This window comes from Microtus oregoni, unplaced genomic scaffold, assembly GCF_018167655.1.
Source record: "Microtus oregoni isolate MIOR12 unplaced genomic scaffold, Mior012 000011F_ref0000422, whole genome shotgun sequence".
In the NCBI taxonomy this organism is placed as follows: domain Eukaryota; kingdom Metazoa; phylum Chordata; class Mammalia; order Rodentia; family Cricetidae; genus Microtus; species Microtus oregoni.
This window is the reverse complement of record NW_024543070.1, coordinates 54,266,228-54,280,349: the sequence shown is the minus strand read 5'-3', so window position 1 is coordinate 54,280,349 and position 14,122 is coordinate 54,266,228. Positions and strand designations below refer to the sequence as shown.

The window sequence follows — 14,122 nt, the reverse complement described above, 5'->3', positions numbered from 1 at the left end:
GGGACACTTCCTTGGCAGGTGGGTTTTGTTACTCACCTAGGGACCAGGATTGTCAGACATGTCGGCATTCAGAACCTGGCTGTGTTCCAGTGGTGTTAACAGAATCTGAAACAAGAATTGGAAAAGGAGGTATCTTAGCAGAACCAAAGTGAGTCAGCTAGTTAGCCAGACAGAACACATACAACACAGACAGACACACACACACACAGAGTCACAGACACACAGTCACAGACATACACGAGACTCTTCAAGAGCACTGCCCAAGAGAGGAGTCTGTCAGGGAGAGCAGCACTCCCGCCAGGTGAGCTCTAAGGACAAGCCCCACAGGAGCAGGGAGGGTGGAGGCGGTGTCTGCCTCTCCCTGACTTATTCCTTCTCTGCTAGCCAGGAGCCACAGCAGCCGTCTCTGCAGCACAAACTAAAAACTGGTGTGTGGAGGAGGGCAGGAGATCATGGGCGGGGAAAGATAATCCAGTCATCATAAAACATGACACTTCAGAGCACATGAGATGGCTTGGTAGGTAAAGCGCTTGCCCACACACACGACGATCTGAGTTTGATTCCTGGTACCCACATAACAGAAAGAGAACTGACTCTCACAAGCTGTCCTCTGTCTTCCACACGTGCGCTGCAGTGCACACAGAACACACACAAACGTCTTCAAAGCTTTTTAAGAGACTGACATTTTAGCACAACCCTTTCAATCCGGCCCCTGAACTAGAACTAAACACTAAGAAATATCAGTGTTAGCACACAGTCAACCATTTTAAAGAGAAGATAGAGAAGAAACCAGAATACCAGAATTGATGGGTGTTTTTTTTTTTTTTAAAAAAATAAGCAAAGCAGAAAGGGTTGGACTATGTAACACACAAAAAGGGGGTATAGAAACAGCAGGCAGAAAATGCTAAGGCCACCTTCCCTAGGGGCTCCTGAGAGCCCCAGTGTCCCCAACCAGAGCAGGAAACTGCAGAGGACAAATCAGAGATGGTGGGGGTTTGGTACCATTAACTACACAAAGAGTAAACAAGATGTCATTGCCTCTTCCAGGTGGGAGCTGAGTGACCCGGCCAGTGATGGGGATGGCTCAGGGAACTCCCAACCCAGCAGGGACAAGAAACAACAGCCTCCTGGCCTGACGTTGGAAATTTCCTGACATCCATCCAGCTGCTGTTGGAAGAGGGCCTGCCAAATCCATGGGTTGAAATCTGGCTGCCACTGTGCCATTAGGAAGAGGGCAAAACTCCATCTCTATACTCCTACATCATTGGCATTTGGAGATGTGGCTTCTGCAAGGTATTACGATGAGGTCATGAGGGTATGGCCTCCATGGTGACATTAGTGGCTTTAAAGAAGAGGAAGAAACCCATGCTGACATGCGGTCTGTCTCACTGAGTGATGCCCTTACCATGATACCCTGCATCAGAAGGTGCTAGACAGACACTAGCACCCTGCCCCTGGACATCTTAACTTCAAACTGTAAGCTGGATAAAGTTCCCTGCTTTATAAATGGCCCAATTAGAGCAACAGAAAAGGGACCAAGACCTGTTCCCGCTCAGACACAAAGATGTGTCAAAGGACATTCTCGGCAGTGCAGCAAAGCCATGGAAACAGCCTCAAGGACCACCAGCAGGTGATCAGGGAGTGAGTTACAGTTTGTCCAAATATCCGAATGCTAGACAGCTGTGTGGACCTGGAATGGCCCAAGGCAGAATAGGGCTGGACAGAGATGGCCAGAATGGGACTGTGGCTCTGGCTTTCAGGTGTGCCTCACTCGAGTGTGTGAACAAGTGCCAGGAGACAGTCATGGTTCTCACACTATGAGTTAGATCTGGAAGTCAAGACGACTTGGTCCTTCTCTGTTAGTGACCTTGCATACTCCAGGAGACACATGCCGCAGTCCTCTAAATGAAAGCACACACACACACACACACACACACACACACACGTATACATACATACACACATACACACACACGTATACATACATACATACAAACACACACACACACACACACACACACATATGCTCCAAATGCACACACCCATATATGCTGGAAGAGGCCTTTCTCCTTCTCCCAGAAGCCCTACCCACTCACCCACCAACTCTGAGATATGCATTCTTAGCCACGGCCTCTTCTAGGAGCCTCAGTCAGTGGTTTTGACATGGGAATACTGCCATGGATGAATGAAAACCAGACCCTTGGGCCCCAGTGGTCCTGCAGCGCAGAGGGGAGCACAGGAAAGTGCATTCCTAATGGATTCCAGGCCTGTGCTGCTGAAGGCCTCTGGGGCCACAGCTGGAAGCTGCTCTTTCAGGGACCAGCATGGGAAAATTCAGCAACTCCACTGTTTCTTACAGGGATCAGCCTGCATCCAAGTGGTCCCAACACACTATGAGAAGATGCAGAACCAAAACGAAGAAGGTAATTCCAGGAGAGAGGTACTATTAGCAGCTCAAGAGTGTCAATGAGGAGTCCCTGCTACTAATACCCCCAAGAGGCCCTGGCATCCATGGGTGCTCCATCCCCAGCCTCCTGTGGCTTGAAGCACTCTCTCTGGCAGGACACTCTTGGTTGCTGGCCAGCTCAGAGGTTACCCCTAGAAGCAGGGACGGGGTCCCCTAGTAGGGACATCTGGCAAAGTGTATCAGGACCATCTGGGCGAATGGACAGTCTAGGCCAATAAGCCTCCAACACTGTACATGAGTCTAAAGAACACAAAGTGACAAGTGTGACCACCCTGATGTCACCTGAGCGCCCGAGTGCCTGCAAAACAATGTCAGTGACAGACGGGACCCTATGCTGGGTTCTAGAAAGACCACTGCATGGAAACCCCTTCCTGACACTCAGATTCACGGCGCCAGTCTAAACAGACAAGGCCACGCACAGGCCTTCAGGTCTGATTTGGTATCCCAGGTGAGCAGTCAGTCACAACAGACCCTGGGGACCAAACCTTGGACCAGTTTCCCTCCGCTGTTAGAGCCCATGGTTCTCAAGCCACACCCGGTACACGTCCATCCCTACCTACGCCTGGCTCTTCCCTGCAGAGCCTACACCCCTTCAGGACCTCCACCCTCTCTGACTGCTTACTAAGCCTCTGTTTGGTTTTGGTTTTTGTTTACCTTCCTTACACTGCAGGAGATGATTCCCGGTCTCTTCAGTACGCTAAGCCATCTGCCGCCAAGCTTCATACTTCAGAGCCTTGTTTTTTTTTTTTATTTGAATTTGTACAAATCAAAAAATACTGGGGCCCCCAGTCCCCAAAAGGTGTTATATAGCAATACTATCACACAACTAAGCAGAGGCAAGAATGATCTAACACCCTTGAGAATAGCTTGCCGTCATACCAAGAGTGCCAGAATAAATTTCCAATAGGTTTTATTCACCCCTGGCAGAATAGCCTAGTGGTGAAAACTGGGGTGTCCTAGACATCATAAGTATCACAAGATGGTCCTGGAGCCAAACTATTTCCTGAATGACAAGGGAACTACTAAACAAATTCCAGAAGGCTGAGATGAAGTGTAGTAACTCTTTCTAGCAGTTCATTAAACCGGTTTGGTTAGGAGGGGAAGTTCTGGGGGCTTCAATAATTCCCAAGCTACAGAACACAGTGCCAGAATGTCTCTGTACATCATCCCTTTATATGAATTTCATCTCAACAACAAAAAGCTATAGAAAGTCAAAGGATGTTGGGATGAATTCCCCGATGGACACAGATGGGCTCTTCCCACGGGAGGGCATCGGTTGCCTCTCCACTATGCAGGAGCCATTTATACATCCACAGATGTCTGTGTTGGCGTCAGTGGTCTCTGACTTACGGTTCTGCACACAGTCAGGAGCCCCTCGATCTCACATCCACTTAAACATTACTTATTCCAAAGCCTGAGGCTAGAAGAAAAGAGGGAACACAATACTGGGGTTCTGGAGGTACAGGGGATAGTTTGGGGGGAATCTATGAATGAAGGGACAGTTACGAGTGGCCTCTGCATTTCTGGGGAGGCAGAGGAAGTGGGTGCGCAGGGAAAACAGGAGTGAGGAACCAACCAGGCCCATGACAGCAAGAACCAAAGACCTGAGAATCACACCAGAGTGGAGCTCTTCTAGGAGGTCATGAGCCTGACTTTTAACAGTGCCCCCATACAGCTGTGTGGCTCCCCGGCCTGTGTCACAGCATCAGGGACATGTGCCAGTGGGTGAACAGGAAGTTCAAAACCACTTCCTGATTCAGGGGTTGAGGAGATGGCTCAGCTGGTAAAGCGCTTGTCTTGCAAGCTTGAGGACCTGAGTCCAACCCCCCAGAACCCATGTGAAAAAAGCTGGGCTAGACATGCATGCTTTTAAAGCCAGCACTGGAGGGACGGCCAGAGTCAGGAGAACCCTGCCGTCTCACTGATGAACCAGCAAGAGCAGGCCAGTGAGAGGCCTTTAAAAAAAGTAGGAGACACCTGAAGAATAAGTCATGGTTCTGGTCTGCCCTTTGTGTGCACGGGCACACATGTACCTGCACATGTCAGTGTGTGCGCGTGCACAAACACACACTTCCTAATCCAAACAACAAAAACTAGGAAAATCAGCTGAGTTCACCTCACTGATAACGAGATTATTTTCATTTCTGCCAATCTAGATTCTCTTTAGGGCTGACAAAACAACTCTAAAGGCCTGGGGTGGGGAAACAGGTCAGGGCCACTCAGGGCCTTCCCTTCCCCGAGGTACCACAGGGCTGCAGGAAGTCCCAAGCTGATGCCCTGGCATCACACCTATAACAGCTTCTGCTAGAGATGTGCAAATGTTCAGACACACTAACACCCGAAAGATCACGCGAGCACATGCACAGTAAGGCCTCCCAGGTATGCAAGTACCTGTGAGCCCACTCAGTACCTCAGCGAGGGTCACCACTGCCCAGAGAATGTGCTAGTACGGTGGGACTCAACCTAGCAGCACCAGCTGTGCTTGAGATGTCTTGTCAGCAAGGACATCCCCAAGGCCCCTCCCACTGCCCTCTTTGTCTGCCGTCAGGACCCAGCATGCAATGCCCGTAAACATGGTGAGCATGAGGGCTGGGCATCCACATGTGCAGTCACATCCTGAGCACAAATGTGAAGTAGACATGGGTTACAGAACCTTCTAGGATGATGCAGCTCCCTTCCAAGCACTCCTGTTACTGTATAACCTGAGGTTTTGAAGTCCAAAGCTCCAGGGGACAGGCTTTGTTACTCTTTTACAAGCCGTCAGAGCAGAATATAAAAAGGTCACCAGACTCCTGGATGGAAAGTGAATTAATCTTCCCAGCTCTTAGCCTGCACATGAAGGTTAACTGGGGTTCCCCGGGTTGCGGGGGCTGAAGTTTCCATAAGCGGAACCCCAGCAGCATTTGGAACAGCACCACCTCTGCCTCCTTCCTGGCCACCATGGGGAAACCCGAGTACACGTCCCCGGTACCACACCCTGCTCTAGCATCACCATACCCTAACTGCCCAACTCTGCAGAATCAAGGTGACTCAGAGATAGCCCAGAACCCAGAAAGACAAGAAGCAATGTGCTATCTACTAGATGGCTCAGCCTACAGTTCAGACTCACGTAGACCTCTTAACACATGGGTTCCACAAATGTTCAGAAACTGAAGCTCTACAGACACAGACTTTGCCCCTTGTCATTTTCTCCTTCCATACTCCCACTGACGTGGCGCACAGATGATCTCGGAATGGTGAGGAATTTAGGGGACTGGTGTATGGACGGAGGCTGACTGTTGTGTAAGCACCACACACACCATCGTATGAAAAGATCGGGGCATCTTTGAATTCTGTGGATGGTTCTAGGACCCATTTCATCCCCTCAGATACAGGTGGATAACTGTGCACACTGGTGCAAGTCACCCGGTGGAGATACTGACTTTCATGTCCTTTACTCCTTCATTTTCCGTGTGTGTGTGTGTGTGTGTGTGTGTGTGTGTATGCCATGTGCAAGCCTAGTACCTGGGAAGGCCAGAAGAGGGCACTGGATCCCCTGGAACTGGAGTTACAGAAAGTTGTGAACCATGTGGGTGTTGGGAATAGAACTTGGGTCCTCTGAAAAAACAGCCAGTGCTCTTAACTGCTGAGCCATCGCTCTAGTTCCTACGCTAAGTTTCAAACGTTAAGTGTATGAGCTAGTTTACTTATTTCAGAAACGTCAGGGATTTTCTTTTGTGAATAAAACTGTCATGTGTGCTGCTTATGTGCAGAGTGACAGAAGCGTGCTGACACGGGCACACACAAGGCTGCAAGCTTTCTGAGGAAGTACAGCTGCTTGTTTTGTTGTCGTTGTTTAAGACAGAATGGTCTCACACTCACTACACAGTGGAAGGTGACTGTGAACTTCAGTCTTCAGGCCTTCACCTCCAGAGTACTGGGATGACAGACAGGTGTGCACCACACACCCATTCCACACAGTGCTGGGGATTAAAGAGTCAAACACTACCACCTGAGTCACACCTCCAGCCCCTCTTGCTGTTCTTAATATCCTTGTTTGAGATGTCCATAGGAGGGCAAGCACTATTTCTGTAAGCAGTTTTGACTTTTCTTTTTCAGTTTGACTCAGAGTCTAAGTCCCAGCCCTACGATTCTCCCGACTTCCTCTCCTGCCTCACTCCGCTTGGCAGGCTTGTCTGGGCTTCTGAGCAGGCTAACAAGCAGCCTTTGTGGAACAGACAAAGCATAAATGAGTCGGTATGTTGGAACAGTCACCTGGAGAGTGCTCACAGAGGAGGGACAATCTCATCCTCATTTCTCGCCTACAAATTTCCTCTTGCTGTATATGAAGTCCCCTGGGGGACTGCTTCCAGGTAGCAGGCTGGCCCTTCTGGAGACAATGAAGACACACAGGTCACTGGGGTATGGTGCATTAATTGGTTAGTCCTGGCACCACCTGCCACCAGGGCTGCAGAGCCTTGGTGTTCGTCCTAGCACACACCACTGAGTCCCTGAGGAGACCAAGGAGATGGGCCCCTGGGCATGAGGCAAGTGATAACTGCACTAGATCGAGTCTACAATGTGTGAACAACTGCGCAGTGCTCACCGTCAGCCAAAAGAGGAGTCACCGCCATAGACCCCACAGACACCAGCACTATAAACAAGAAATGCCTGGCTTGGAAGAACACACCCAATTCTTTAATACCTACAAACAACCCAAACTCACCCAAGATACAGTCTCATCAACACTGTAAACGTGAAGGAAATTGAACATAATTAAAACCCTCAGAAACAGACACTGAAAACGTCTATCTAACATAAAAGAAAGAAGGAACTAACAACAGTCTATATCACCTCTTCTAGAAATAGGGAGAAAAACGACAAGGCTGACACTGCCTTGAGAGCAAAACAATCAATTCCTGTTTAATCATCTCAAAAAGAAAGGAAAACAACGAAAAAGAACAAAATGACTGCACTTATTTGATTGACATGTCTTAAAATTTTATTTATTTTTGGTGCTGTGAATATCACTAGGACAAAACAATTCCCTTGTCTCCACGGTCCATCTTGTCATAGAAGTGCTGGGATTACAGATGTGTGGGTTCTGAGAATTGGACTCAGATTCCCAGACTTGCAGATTTTGAATCCTGTAATTACTGATGAAATGGAGACCTCAGGACAACCCATCTACTCCTTTAGAATTTCAAGAAATCATATCCTTTACTTTCCAGAGCAAAAGGCAACCAAGAGTGTAACAGAACACATTCTGGGCCTGGGTGTGCAGCTCACATTCTTGGCCACACAATAGCCCTGTCACCCAAAGCTTAATCTTCCAGTTTCAGTTACCTACTATCAATCATGGTCCAAAAATATCCACAGGACTTGTTCTAAGTTTGTAACTGCATGCTGCTCTTTGTAGCATGAGCGAAGTCTTTCGTGACCTTGCCCCATCCTGATGGGCTAAGCCATCCTCTTGCCCAGTGTATCCACCGTGGGGATGTTATCCACGCATGCGTCACTCAACAGCTGTCTCGGTCACCAGGCTGGCTGCCTCAGCGGCACAGGGCTTGAATTCCAGTAACCTTTATCTGATTTACTAATGACTCTAGCGCACAAGAGGAGGGGGCTGTGGGGATTTGGATCTGCAAAGAGAAGCCCCAGGAAGTGCTTCTTTTAAGAGAAAGGCTGCGTGTTTTCAACCTAAGGAAAGAAATAAGACAGACTGAGATTGCTCAGATCTACGGTACAGTGAGATTTTTCCGTGAGTGTGTGCACACGTGTGTGTGTCTAAGAGAGAGTGTGAGCTAGTGTAGCACACATGCACTTGTATCAGAACCCTTTTACATTTTTATAGAGAGTCATCAAGTTGCCTAGGCAGGCCCCGGAACTGCAATCCTCCCGTCTCATCCTCCGTAGTAGCTGGCACTGTAGATGTGCACCCCAGACAAGCTTGCTGTTTCAACTCTTACTGTGCCTAACTTATACTTAAACTCTGCTGTAGGTCTGTATGTATACAGTTCAGTACTGCCATGGGTTCAGCCACCCACCAGGGGACTCTTCCCCAGATGCCCTGCAGGAAGTGGGGCCAATGGTAATCCATCTTGAGCTGACCGTGATCTTATAAAGAAATGAACACAGAGAGCATAAGCCCACCTTCTGGTTACACAAGGTAGACCCAAGGGCCAACAGAGGGGACTAAAAGCTTGCTGTATATGCATGAAGCCTGGAGTTTGGATCCCCAGAGTCATGTAAATTCTGGGTAGGCATGGAAGCCCATTCATAATTCCAGCTTCAGAAGGCAGAGATGGGATCCCCAGAAACAAGAGTCTGGTTGAGAGACCTTGCCTCAACAAGGAAGGTGGAAGAGCAATCCAGAATGATGCCTCAATCAACCTCAGGCCTCCACATGCACGCGCGCACGCACACAAACACACACACACGCACATGAACACACACATATACACACATGCACAACATACACAGATATACACACACGGAGGAGGAGGAGGAGGAGGAGGAGGAGGAGAAGGAGGAAAAAGCCAGATCCGGATCCTCTCACTCAGGTCATTCTGGAAACCGCCCAGAGAAGAGAGACAAAAGACAGGTCCTTATACCCACAGTGATTACTTATGACTTCACAGGGATGGGAAGATGGCCTCTGTCCCAATGGCTCCAGCCACACTATTGATACATGGGCATCAGGTCCTATACACAAGTCACTTCCTTCCTCCCACCCCCATTGCTAAGAAAGCTCACTTCAACAAAGTCCAGCTGCAAAGTGCAGCTTCTAGACACCTGGAACCAATAAACCTTGGGGATTAACTCAGCCTTAAGCATCGCCACTCTGCACTGGCAGGCACGTCAGCCTGAGGAACCTTCGCTTCAGATGAGTGTCTGAGGTTGGGTTAGGAAATCACTTGCATCTTAATCCAAACAAGAGCATCTGCGAGATTACACAGGACGCATAAACATAAACAGACCTGTTCTTCCATGGCCCTGGTCACCAGCCATCTTCCTCTGTAGACAGGAATGGAACAATCTAGTAAATGAGCTCCATAAACCACATTTCAAACAGCTTTTCTTTTTTCAAGATCAGACACACTCAAGCTGTCCATGGAAGCCAAGGAGCTTCAGAAACCCTACACGGCTTCCTTAAGTGGCCACACTTGGTATCTTTGAGTTGGACGATTTCTAGAGCAAAGGCTCAGCCATGTATATGGTCAAGTCATGGCTCTCGGGCCTCTCCTGACCCTTGACAATGGTGGGATGGGATTGTCCATGCTTGTGGGTAAATTAATCTTCCCCCAGTGAGAAGCTAAGCCTGGGTTAAAGCTGGGAATTCTGGTTGCGAGTCAAAGGTGGGGTCCTGCAGTTCAAAGGACCAGTAGGCAGGTCCAAAACGGTAGCCCTTGCTTCAGGACCTGAGGGTGGCGCACTGTGGGCAGTGACTGATTCTGTCACACTAACACCCCACTGTCACTAGGTGCACCCACAGAAATCCTTGGATAAGATGCAGGATGTCCCCAATGGTCCCGCCAGCTTCTCAGAACTTCAGGCTAGCCACAAACCTCAACCCCAGGCTACCCGGAAAGACCTGGCTTCCTAGAAACAGCTAAATTGAGGCTTGGCAGGAAACCTCAGAGAGTAGGAAGCAGGCAACCATGAGGCCTGTACCCTAAGATGCCTGAGGAAGACAGGCCTTCTAGACCCCAAGGTTCTTGTGACACTGTCTGTGAGCCTGGCTTGGGAAGGACACGAGGACACACACTGACTCCAGTCTATGAGCAAAAGCCTGGTGTTGTGAGCCACCTGTTAACAGCCCTGCTACTGAGGCCCAGGAGCCCCCTCTCCACTCTGATAACACAGGGCCCTCCCCGGCCAGCCCTCATGGCTGGCTCCACCCACTCGTTGGCTCATTCATTATCAGCTAACTACTCTTCCCCTGAGCCAGGCCTGCTGGGAAAGAAGGCAGAGCCCCTCCCCCACCAGTCAGTCCTGGCACCCTCCACGCACCACTTTGCTCCCAGCCCTGATGTTCTCCTGGCAGCTCCTCTCCAAGCCTCTGCAGATGCCAGCACACCAGGCTCTCTCTGTTCAGAAGGGATTACTTATGGTTGGATGAACCATCCAGTACAAAGGTCAGATACCAGCATGCCAGGGAGCAGGGAGGCGAACTTCAGCAGCTCCCAAGAGGGAGGAAGAACTGCAACCTACATAAACATTTTCCCCAGAAAAAGGAAACAAAATAGCCAAGTTCAGTGGCTTTCTGATGAATGCTCCTGGGGCCTTGAAGCTGTAGCATGGGGTCAGGAAAACAAAGCCTCATCTGGGGAAGGACCAAATGTCCCTTAAAGTGGCACAGAAGGAGTTACTCGTTACTGGAAGCAGTTGTGGGCCCCTAAACATGAGGCTAAAGTGACAGGAATGAAGAGACTGTCCCAGCAAAGCAAACAGTCAAAGTGTGAGGCTCAGCCTACAGGATTCCAGAAGGTGACCCCGCCAGCAGACAGCAACCTTCGTCCATGCCTTAGTGGTCTGGTGACTTACAAGATGAATGTGGAGCTCTGTCTGCTCCTGGGACAGGCCAATTCCCTCTTCTTGTTCACCCTGAGCAAGCTCCCTACATGACGGAGGCAGGACATTCACCTGTCCCCTAAGGCCTACCCAGGTCCAGGGCCCAGGCCCCAGGCCCCCAAGACTGTGGGCCCACTTTAGAGCAGAACTTGACTATATAGGGAAGTCCCCATGAGCAGAGAGGACAGTCCCGCAGGAGAGGAAATGGTTGGGAGCAATCTACATCCACCGCATCTGGCCGGACACTCAGCCAATGTAACCAGGGATGAGAGAGCTGAATAGCTGATCCAAGAGAAGCTCACATCAGTCTGTGGTATCCTGCGGAATGCTCCTGCATCCTCCATCACTCTAGATAGGCCAGTGGCCCCAGAGAACAGGGAGGGTGGATTTTAGCTCCAGGCCAACAACAGACTTCTAGAAAATGACTTCTGTGAGCCTCCCAACAGTCTGTTAAATATAGGAAAGCTTCCAGAATGCAGACTTCAGCCTTCTGTGCACCCACATGCATTCACATACAAGGGTGTACATGTGCAAACTGGTGTTCACATGGATGCCCACATACTCGCATGCACACACTGGTCCACAAACATGTGCACATGTTCACACACACGGAAGCAGGCACCCACATGCACACACACACATGCATACTCATGCACATAGGGATACACACGCATGCATACTCATGCTCACAAACAGGCAGGCCCATGAATGCCCCCCCACACACCACAGAAGCCACCTTAGGGGGCTCTACCACTCTCAGGAGCCACTCCATACCATGCGGGCAGCCACCCAAGCTGAGCAATGCCTAAAAAGCAAAACGCACCAAGAAAAAGTCAAGGAGGTAGCAGATTGGACAGACACCACCACCAAGAGCCAACAGATGAGAGGTGCATGCAACACAGGAGCCCGTGGCTCTCTGAGGACTGGATGCAGCTGCCCAGCATGGCACAGAACACGCACATCTACAGCATAGCAGTGAGCAAAGAGAGCAGAAACGTCTACACTTTGACCAGAGGGTCGGTCGGGGATGTGTGTGTGTGCGCGCATGCATCCGGAGCACACGCTCATGCCTGAGAACGGTAGCAAAAGGGGAAAAATGTCAGAAAAGCAAGCTGTTAATGGCAAGGACCCAGATCAGGGAGGAAACTCTTTGCTTTCTTTCTCCCTTTTCGAAACAATAAAAAGGCCATTAAAATAAAGGAAAAGTGAGTCAGCACCCCTGGCTTCCTGTTCACACTGGCGATTCCACGAGGACCTCTGCAGAGACCCCCTCGACAGCGAGAGGAGCTGACCCAGCAGACAGAAGACTCCCTTCCTGTTTCCCCCAACTTCGAGGCTCCGCCATTCTTTGTTTCCACAGTTTCCCACTCGTGCAAGAGGAGCTGTGGTTTCCATTTTCCTGCAGATAAAGCTCCACTGGAAGGAATCCCAGGGTGGGTGACTGCCCGCCAGCGCCTGTGCCAAGCCCCTGTCCCCACCTCCCGGGTCACTCGCCTTACGTCCAGTCCCAGCGAGTGAGCCACTCGCCTTTTCTCCTGCTGCAGGAGGCGGACAGGCTCACCATGCCACATGGGTGTGACTTTACTTGTCCAAAGGGTCTTTGCAGATGCTCTTCAGTTTGCAAAGATCTTAAATGGTCTCTTAGGGCCAGACAAGTATCCTTATACACAAAAAGAGGCACAGCAGAGGTGGCCACGTGACAAGGAACAGACTGCAGTGACTCATCAGCCAGTGCTGTCTGAGGCCACACGACAGTGGCAGACAGGACAGCTGGCTGCCCTGCTCACACCTTGCCCTTGCCTGCAGAACTAGGAAAAGCAAAAACCAATATTACAACCCTTCAGCTGGAATATTCTGTCACAATGGTCAAAAGAGACTCTTAACGGAAAGAGCACACGGCCTTTGAGGTCAGTGTCCAGAGAGGTCCCAGTACACAGGCCAAAACAACATGCAGCATGATGCAAAATTAGTCACTTTCCCCTCAGCCTGTGGAGGGTCTTCCGTGCGTTCACACCCCATGCACCCACCCAGCCTCGGCATCACAGCACCTGCCACCCACCGTGACACCTTTTCCTCTCCCTGGGGAGCCGCTGCCTCTACTTTGGTCTCAGTCACGAAGGCTCCTCTTGCACCTCCATCCCACGTCACCACACTGGCCACTGTGTGATAGAGCAGAAACTGCTCCAGAATCAAGAACCCTGAAGTGAGATGGTCACAGTGCTGACAGCTTGACCAGACAGAGAAGACAGACCTCTGGGCATGACGGTGGGGGATGTCTGGATTACATTAACTGAGGTAGGAAAGACCACCTCTATGGGGATGGCGGGAGGGGGGGGCATTCCCTGCACTGTATAAGAGGGAGACAGTGAGTGAAGCCACCGTCAAGAGTTGTCACTCCCTGTTCTGACTTGGGATACGGTGTGACCAGCTGCCTGAAACTCTCCCGCCTTGACTTTCAAATCGTCATAATGAACTATACCTTGATCTGTGAGCTAAAATAAACCCATTCTCTTTTAAGTTGCTTTTGCTGGAGCATTTTAACCCAACAGGAAGAGACTAAGATACCGGACGAGGCCAGGCCAGAGATGGACGTAAGTGGCAGCAGCTGTGCCATGTGGTCACCCTCACTGACTGAAAAGGTCTTTCCCTAGGGGAGAGGACTACAAAGACTCGTGAAGCTCAAAACTCAAGGTGGATGAGGAGAGAAAACTGAGGCTGACTTGGGCTTACACACACACACACACACACACACACACACACGCACACATGCAAACACATGCACGCATACACATGTGCACGTTTGGGGCTTGCTTCAAGTTTGAGATAGTCTTTCTATTGTGAAACACTGCATGTCCTTAATGAGATTATCTTGCAGATGGAACCAAAATGGAACCACATCTTAACACAAAACCGCACTCTAAGCACACTGCCTGAGGGTGACTTCCACAACGCAGCTGAACCCCATCACATCTTTGGGTTTTACACTCTGTGGAATGTTCTGCCTGTGCTGTCATGCTGACACTAAGTTTCAGAAGTTGGGGTACTTTAGATTTTGGGGTTAGGGATCCCAACTTATATGAGAATAGCAAGGTGAGAGAAAGC

General features: G+C 50.0%; 1 protein-coding gene across 8 annotated transcripts in view; it reads right to left on the bottom strand.

Moving 5' to 3' along the window:
* The window catches only part of LOC121453399 (semaphorin-4D-like), a 98,115-nt gene that overhangs the window by 73,343 nt on the left and 10,650 nt on the right, over positions 1–14,122 (bottom strand). For 7 of the 8 annotated variants that reach the window (XR_005975000.1, XR_005974995.1, XR_005974996.1 and 4 more), the window contains exon 2: positions 37–105. The exons of the other annotated variant lie outside the window; for it this stretch is intronic. The gene's annotated coding sequence lies outside the window, so the exon portion shown is untranslated. The remainder of the gene's footprint in view (positions 1–36; positions 106–14,122) is intronic. 8 annotated transcript variants of the gene reach the window in all.